Here is a 9809-nt window from a genome sequence, read left to right on the forward strand (position 1 = left end):
TCCTCATACAAATTGGAAAGTACATCAGAAACTACTGCTAATGTCGTGTCCAAATTGGAACAGATGTGAGTGATTTTTTACCCATGAAAACCTTTGCAATCTGGTCACAGCGGCTTACTGGGTGCTGGGATGCATGCTCCGCTGATGTGCTCCTATTGCATGTCTTTCATTTAAATCTGATACCTGCTACGTTTCTAAACCTTTGGAGGTAAGTCATAAGCAAACACACACACACACACACACACACACACACACACACACACATTTAAATTGGGCTTCAAGGATGGCCAGCTTTTTCTCTGCGCCTTTTAATATCTCCATGATTGGGCATAGCCCTCCTGATGTTGCTGAACTACAACTCCCAGCATCCCTAACTATTGGCCATGTTGGTTAGGATTTATGGGAGTTGGGAATCCAACATCTGGAGGACCATCCCTGTATTAAGGCATAGAGCCCCTGTCAACATAGTGCTGTGGTAGTAGGGACGCGGGTAGCACTGTGGTCTAAATCACTGAGCCTCTTGGGCTTGCTGATTGGAAGGTTGGCGGTTCAAATCCATGTGGCAGGGTGAGCTCCCGTTGCTCTGTCCCAGCTCCTGCCAACCTAGCAGTTCAAAAGCATACCAATGCAAGTAGATAGATAGTTACCGCTGCAGCAGGAAGGTAAAGGGTGGCTCCCTTGGCCTGAAGCAAGATGAGGACTGCACCTCATGGTCGCCTTTGACTGGACTTAATCATCCAGGGGTCCATTACCTTTTACCTAACCTTTTCTATTGTAGTATTTTTGTCAGTGCGAGCATTTCAACTCTCCAAAAGGAACAATTCCCTCTCTTTTACTTCCACACACTTCCTACCCCCTGTCTCCTAGCCAACTTGAGGGACAGGGGAAGGAGACTGGAGGGGAGACTCATTGCATTAGTGGAAGTCCTGCACAGGCTTCTGCTAACAGGATTCATTACATGAATCTAGTCTGATTCATTGGCAAAGGCTAAGTGATGAAGAAAAACCTGAAAGTCCAAATCCATTTGCAATGGTTGAAAGATTGTAACACTGATTGGGAAGCAGCATCTTCTGGAATTGGTGGATATATGACAAACTATAAAAAATAGTTTATCATTATTACAATTATATTAATTTTTAAATTGCTGGTTTTTAGTGCTCCTTGTTCTCAGGTTCTTCATGAGACAGGTTGCCTTTCATTTTAATATTTCAGGGACGTGTTTCTACGTTCCCCCCCCATACATGATATTAAAACAGTAATTAATGCACCATAAAAGTGTTTCTTGTGTGATTTATAGCAGTTCTCATGGGATTTTCTGGCTCGATGTGGCAGGTGAAACAAGCTGCAGTTTACAAGCCTAACTGCCAAACCTTACAAAGTTGTGACAATTGCTAAGAGGTAGGCAAAAACCAAATGGCCAGCGCCAATCCACCAAATGAAAAAATTCCTACCCAGCCCCTGTACCAAAACAGGTGACCAACTGGAGTCCAGAGCAAGGCCAAAGCAGACACTTAAAACTAGGGTGAGTGTGCGGGTGTTCGGCGGCATGAAGCCAGATGAAGGCCCTGACAATGTGCCACCACCTTTTAAAGGCTCCCACAATCACGCCACTGCTCTCTAATTGGCTAATAGGCTGGTGGCGCAATTGCGGGGCCACTGCAGGCTCGGGATCATCCCCCTCCTCTCCCATGGGTGTGGGTGGGGTCTCCTGGGCCCGCGTGCAACGCGGACCCTCAAATAGGAGGATCTGATTTGCCAAAAGTGAAGGTGGTGTGGGAAGAGGGGCGAAAGATAATTTTTACACTGCATGGTGTCATTTTACTAAATATACAAATGAAACAACATACGGACGGGAAATACGTACAACATATATTGCAATATGGAGTCGATAAGCAGGCACTACTACTATTCTGCGTTTTCAAAGTTGCTTTGTTGAAGAATTCATTTTACTGGCTTATGACAATGAATTCTTCTTTTGTAGCATAAAATGATAGGTTTAGTATTCCTGTCATGACCCATTTTTGTTACTCATATCCTGTTTTGTGATTTATGTGCATACAAGATTCAAAAAGCTAAAAGAGTCACCAGTCCCTCAAACAAAAGAGCCAGGTTTTGCATCTATTTCAGCAATACCTACAGCTGAATTATTTTTTAAACTGCCTTCCACACAAATGAAGGTATTTAAGCAAACACAAAATCCACAGTTACATGCAAAAAGAGGACAGTGAAGCTGACAGCTTTGCTAGGGCAACCTGGATATCTTTGTTTCTCATGCTATAGATCACTGGGTTCAACATGGGTGGAACAAAGGTATATATCACAGTTAATGCCAAATCCAGACCAGATGGTATATCAGAAGGTGGTCTTAGGTAGGCAAACCACCCAGTAAATATAAATACAGAAAAAAACAATGAGGTGTGGAAGGCAGGTGGAGAAGGCTTTTTGCCTTCCCTGGATGGAGGGGATTCTCAGCACTGCAGTGAAGATTAGCACATACGTTGCAACGATGAAGAAAAAACAGCCTAACTCTATAACTGCACTGATCACAAGAATGACAACTTCAGCTAGATATGAGTCAGAGCAGGAAACCTTTAGTAACTCTGGGATTTCGCAGTAGAATTGATTGACAATATTGGAGCAGAACTGCACTGCAAAGGTCCCTCCAGTGTGCAATGTGCCATAGAAAAGACCAGTGATCCAAACACCAGCAACCATTTGTGCGCAGGCTGCCTTGTTCATCACCATTTCGTATTGTAGCGGGTTGCAAATGGCAACATAGCGATCATATGCCATGACCGTGAGGAGAAAGAAATCAGATCCCACAAAGGAAACAAAACAGAACACCTGAGCCACACATCCAGAATAAGAAATGTATCTCGTATTGTAGAAAGAATTAGCCATTGATTTGGGTATGATGGCGGAAACGGAGCCAAGATCCTGGATGGCCAAGTTCATCAGGAAGAAGTACATAGGGGTGTGCAGGTGGTGGTCAAAGACTACTGCAGAGATGATGAGAAGATTCCCCGAGACAATTGCTAGGTACAATATCAGGAACAACAGGAAGTGTAGAATCTGCTGTTCCCGGATGGCTGAAAATTCAAGAAGTAGAAATCCAGAAATGGAGGATTGGTTATCCATTTTTCCCCCCTAAAAACAAATCACTAAGATCCTTGCAACCTCTGGAACAAAATAGAAAGATAACTGTTAGTGTAACTTACTAAGCAAGCTTTACTTAATTCAGAAGAGAGTCGGGGAAAAGAAAGAAAGATAAGGGAAATAAGCCACAAGTCTTAGAAGTTAACCTTTCAATACATGAAAACTTTAATGATGTTTTATAATAAGACCCACCACTGCTTCCTTAACATCAGTGTTCTGCTGCTCATTTAATATGAGTTTACTTTGGTCTTCTAAACACCCAGAACCTTGAGCTGTTATTATAGGTTAAACTTCTTTCAGCATTTGAATATGGGCACCTTAACAGTCCCCAAGCCTGTAAAAACAGCCGCACATAACACTCATTTCATTCAAATTTGATGAGACATGCTGCTATATGTCCCATTACTGGTATTTCAAAGGCATTTTGGGTTAGGCAACTTCCCTAAAAAAACTCAACAATTTTGTGAGTTTCCTTAAAAAAAAACACTGTGCTGAAAGTGTGTTGCTCTACAAATGGGCAGCTCACGGTATCTGTACCAGCCACAAAGGAAGGTAAGCATGGTTGTATCCTAGCTCCCACACTGTTTAATTTATATATAGATATTGTCCAGAGTTTAACATCCCCAGAGTATCATGCCCCTAAATTGGCCACAAAAGCCATCTCTATATTACTATAAGCAGATGATACAGTCCTATCTCAAACAAAAGTGGGCCTAAAATGATTGATGAGGGCATTCACAGGATACTGCCCAAGAGAACAGCTGGCTGTGAATTACAAGAAAATGAATGCCATAGTGTTTTCAAGAAACTATAGGGCCCATAGATGGTATATGGATAATCAGTTGATCAAACAATTTTAAGTTTTTAAATACCTCAGCCTTATTTTTCTGTCAACAGGGTCATGGGGAGCACATCAGAAATATGCAAAGGAAAAAAATGCCTCAAAGCGCCGAAATTCTGACACACTTTTCCCATACAAAAGTTGGCAATCACATACCATCAGCACTTGAAGTATTTAAAACTAAACCCCTAGCACAGTTATTATACGGGTCTCAGATTTACCCAGGCGCTCACCTGGGATCTACACAAGCTTTTTCAGTCTAAGCTCCTAAGGCAATTTTTCCCTGTTCCATCCTGTGTTCCAAATGCTTCATTGCACTTAGAGGCTAATCTCCCCTCTGTTGAATTACAGATTTGGTGTAGGACATTTAATTATTGGCTTTGGCTAAATTTAAACCCCACCTGCCTACTACCTTTAGATTGTCATGAGAGCGCTTGGACTAAAATTGTTAACCCAAAGCTTTAATTTTCTGGTTTATCATCACAACAGTTATTAATTAAAAAGCTCAACAACTCTATGCATACACACACACACACACACACACACACACACACACACACACACACGTATTCTCCCCCTCACAAACAGGCATTTCCTACACTGATTGTAACAGAACCGAATAGTAAGAACAGCGAAGCAAGACTTTGTTCACAGGGCTGTTGCTGGGCCATTCAAACCACTCAGGCTTTACTACTTCTTAGCTGCACTGCCAGATTGGCTGAATGGTGAAGTAAAAATAAGCAATGTAAATGAGAGCAGATTATAGGTTTAAAACACAAACTTCAATTTAAGTGTAGAGGTAAGCCACTTACAAATTTACAATGCGCTACAAAGCAGAAACCTGCAAGCCAAGCTTCCTATGTAGCCTATGCACTGTGTAAGCAGTAAGCATGTTCTACAGCAGGGACGAGGAATTTGTGACCCTCCAGATCTTGTTGGATGGACTCCCATCATTGCCAACCAGCATGGGGTCATGAATTATGAGCATCATAATCTAGAATTGCCCGGAGTTTCACAGGTTCCTCAGCTTTGTTTTACAGACTTGCATATTATGCTCCCTTACAGTTTAGCCCCCGTGCACCTACTTTTTCCTTTGATCATCCTAGCATAATCCCCTACCTCTTTTGATTGAAGACATCCCTGAATAACTTTGACACGTGTACTGGATAACATGTACCTTTCATTAAATGCTTCATTAAGGCAAGAACTTTGAGATCTCAAAAGTTTATGAACACCCATCATTTGTGTAACAAACCCTGCAGTATTGTTGAAGTGTACAGTATGTTTTGATTGAGCACAAACACGGCACCAAAAGCTGTATGTTTACACTTGGATAAAAAATATATCTATTGCACAGCCACTCTTCACCAGAATATCCTGAAATTCCTTTACATTGTATCCCTTGCCAGACAGGATATTCACTAATTGTCTTGATTTATGATTAACAGAATTGTTAAGGTTGTAATGACAGAATATTAAAAAAGCTAGCTGCTCTACCAGTCCAGTAGTAACCTGTAAATAGCGTCAAAATATTTTATTATTATTGAGAAACAATGTATAAATTTAATAAAGCTAATCTAAATCTAAGATGTTCCTGCTGTACAAACCCTCTGTATTTCTGCGATACCTAAAATGTATCCCAATGCAGAGAATGACGATTTTTATATATTGAATTTGGAAAAGTGCAGTATATATCTGCCATTTTCTAAAGCATTAAGTAGATAAATGACTTACATTTATTCCGTAGATTTCTTTTGGCTTCTCGTGCACTTTCTTCTCCCAGAACTAAGTGTTTTCCAGTGTGCTAAGATGTATTATAAGTGTTCCCCTGCTCTTGCCGAGGCAGGAAAATCATATCTTTACTGGCAGTAAGAGTTTAACACAACCATCAGGAGGTGGTTTATTAATATGATCTTAATTTCCCTGAGGACCTGGCCTCAGCAAGCCACTTCAAGCCACGATTGCAGGTGTGTAGAAAAGTTAATTTTACAATCTATTTTCTCCTAACATAATTAAGAGATACTTTATAGGAGTTTCTGACATAGCATTCAGAACAATCAATATTGCATACAATGACTCATAGACAATATACAGGGTTTAAGACGGGGATCTTTTCTAGTCAACTTCTAGATGCTGAGGAACCTGAGACCTACTGAATAAAAAGCATGTGGTCAACCATTGAGCTATGGCTTAAGGTGGCATTAGTAGGAAATCTGATTACAAAGTATTCATATCATTGCTTTACTGGTCTCGAGCATTTGCCTTTGCAACTATTTGTTGTAAGATTTGGGGCTAATACTGTTACAGAAAGGACCAGAGCCTTCAGTAATGGGTGATAATGGCAGCTTGTGGAAAAACAAAAATGTTGTGGTCATTATGGTTTTGCAATGCAATTTACTGGAATTTCTAGCTTCATAAAACACCGGAGAAAAATGTCCCCTGCAAGACACCATAACATCTTTGAACATTACCTTGCAAGTAGAAATGTTGCCACTGTGACAGTGCCCATGATGGCATCTCACAGAGCTGGTTCAGCAGAACACCATGTTCAATAATACCAAAAGCTGTTGAGAGATCTAGTAGGACAGCCAGGTTACACTTCCCCTGTTTCTACCTCTGACCCATAAGATATTAGAAAACCTCAAATGGAACTGCCACAGTTGTGGCATTCAAGTCTCTATGAAGTTGAGTGAGTTTACTCTCAAAGTATTAAGCAGACCATTCACAGTTGGCCTCCACATGCTCCATAGCCCCATCCCTCATATCTGATGTGACAAGCTTCTTGACCTCATGGAAAATCTCAGCTGGAACAGTGGGAACATATATGGATTAAATGGTTAAAATTTTCATTGTTGGTGGAAATGTTCGAAGATTTTTGGTTTTTGGAGTGAAATATACGAAAGATTAAAGAAGATGCTTAAGTGTACATTTGGGAAAAAACCAGAGGTCTTCTTATTAAGTATAACTCCTGAAAATATCCCAGAGGATAGGAAAAATATTCTTTTGTATGCGTGCGCAGCAGCCAGGTTACTTATAGCCCAAAATTGGAAAGGGGAGAAAATTCCGACAATTCAAGAATGGTTGATTAAATTATTGGAATTCATGAATTTGGCTAAGATGACGGCAGCAATTCGAAATATATCCAAACAAAGATCTAAGGCTGAGTGGAAATATGTGGAAGACTATCTGAAAAAAGAAGGTATAAGAACGGATTTGGTGATTTGCTTAGATTGAGATATATGTGGGGAGATTTATATGAAAATGTGAGCTATTTATTTAGTTATATATTTTTCAATCATTGTATAAGGTATAGCAAGTTTTGTTTCATTATTAAGGGAAGTGATACACAGACAATTGGAAGTCAATTTTTAATTGTTATTTATAATTGTTGCTTTTTTCTGTGTTTTGTTTTTTCAAATATTATTATTTGTGGATTATAATGTATAGATTATATGTTTCTTAGGGAGTTTGTTTGTTTGTTTGTTTCTATTGGTTGATTTGATATGGTTGTATTTTAGAAGTCTGAAATTAAATAAAGCTATTTTAAAATTAAAAAAAATGGTTAAAATTTACTTTATGTTATTATACCACTTTAAAGAGTCAAAGAATTATGGGAGCTGTAGTTTGTTAGGGGTGCTGAGAGTTGTTAGGAGACCCATATTCCCTTCACAGAGTTTGAACTCTAAAAGTGGTTAAAAAAGCCCTATTTCCAGAAGAATCTGGGAACTGTAGCTATGTGATGATTGATTAGTGGTATGATACTGTTTTAAATGTATAGTGCAAATGGGGCCCGAATTTGTATAGAATTGCATCCTGATCTGCTGTTGCAGCATTTAATAACATGCAATCGCTAAAATCTAAAAGCACAAATTTGAAAATGAAGACATGTTAAATCTTCATCATTTAAAATTTGACAGAGAAGGGCTTAATATTCTGTTAGGGGATGTTGTGGTTTTAAATAATTTAAATTGTTCATTTCTCAGAGAACCCCAGTTATAATTTATGAGGTGGGTAATAAATGTAATGAATTGATAAATAAATAAATGCTCGTGTACTCTCGCATACATTCATTATCTATTAATTATATTTTCTTAAATAGCAGAAAATCTATTTTTCTTGGGGGAGTTCTTTGCCCAATTGTGTTGAACTCTTGGGAGCATGTGCCAGGGAACACAACAAACATAACAATATAGTGGCAATTTTGTACTGCCAATGAAAACAGACTTTTCACTGCCTTGGAAGGTGGGAGGCAATGGAGCATGGTGAGAAAACATAAATAAAATTTCAGCTGTGCCCGTATGGATAGATGGTCATCTAAAGACAACAGAGAGGAAGACACATCATCATTGGGAGGGGGGGAATTGGCATAAAGAAAAACAGTAAGTTATTAATAACATTTTACCTTGAATGACTGGACATTTATGTCTTTCTTTAACTAATTAATTAACTAATTAACTAGTCATCAAATCCCTACATCTCTTCTCTTAAAGTGATTGTCCCACTTAAATCAAAGCATGTGATTTGCCTATAGAGGAACTGATAACAGGATGCTTTCATTTGGCAAGGTAATCAGTACTATAATCTAAAAACCAAATATGAGATATTGGCTTTTACACTGATTAATTCTAGTTCCTACAACATGCAGTATTCAGATCATTTCCAGAGGGGTAATCATATGCCATCCAAGTGGAAACATATTAATCTGCATTAATTAAAAGACTTTAGACATTGGTGACTACAATCCAACCTTAAGAAACTACATATGTGTTTCTATTATGTTATCCTGAGAGTTTGTGACCAACTGAGGGACTCTTTATTGAACATTAATTAGAATTATATAAACAAATTTTAACTGAGTACAAAGTCGAAGCTCTCATAATTCTCCATTCCATTTTGCATGAATGGGGAGGGAAGCTCCTCCTCCTCTTGGTACTCTCTCAATACATCCTCCTCTACATCTGAGGTAAGACTGGGAAGAGGGACATAGCAGTAGTCTTTAAGTAATGCCAATATTCCCTTTATTTTGTGAAAGGAAAACAAGAGCAACCTGAGACCTACAGTGCTTCTTGGGGAACTTAGCATCTTTACAAACTGTTTTGGAATACGTAGCAAAATACATCAGCAATCACTTATTTTGTTTCAAGCTGTATTTTGGGCTAAGAATATTCTGTACCCTTTAGATAATGAAACAGCATCTCGTAAACAGCCCAAATAAAGTGAACATTTTACTGGACCATAGTGCTACAGTGTATGTTGGGAAGCTACACTAACAGTATAATACAATGTGATGCACAGACGTCCCATTGTTGCTGAAAAGCAGAAAGGCAGAAAATAGTGGAGCTTTCTCGGGTGGCAGAAAAAGGCATTGTGTGGGCTCATTGGTCTGGCAGAGTGGTTGCTTGAAGTACCACTCCCAATACATTGGTCAAATTTTCAGGGTACCCTGTTAATGAGATTCAACATCAACCCCAAAGGAATAATATCCTGTTGGTTGGGTGATTCAGTATATACAACCAATTCCTTCGTAAACACCTACTGCTATCTCTAATCAATAAATTTCTCCTTCATGAAGCCCATCCCTCAAAGGCCAAGGGTCACTTCACATGCACCCTCAAAATATCCATAAACCACAAAGAAAAGCTAGATGATTTAGTGTTGAGCATATGATAGTGTTATAAATTTAGTGTGATGGATTCTAATTGTGTCTTCACAGAGGATTTGATATTTATTCATTAAACCACATCAAACGGAATTAAATGCAGAGTTGTTGTTTTCTTCCAGGGTTGCTATGCTACTTATCATTAAGTAAAAA

The 9809-nt window shown here is 39.0% G+C and overlaps 1 pseudogene; it reads right to left on the minus strand.

Moving 5' to 3' along the window:
- Positions 1-2204: 2204 nt before the first annotated feature.
- On the minus strand, positions 2205-3138 carry LOC117057711 (annotated as a pseudogene).
- Positions 3139-9809: the final 6671 nt, after the last annotated feature.

Source organism: Lacerta agilis, chromosome 14, assembly GCF_009819535.1.
Source record: "Lacerta agilis isolate rLacAgi1 chromosome 14, rLacAgi1.pri, whole genome shotgun sequence".
Lineage (NCBI taxonomy): Eukaryota > Metazoa > Chordata > Lepidosauria > Squamata > Lacertidae > Lacerta > Lacerta agilis.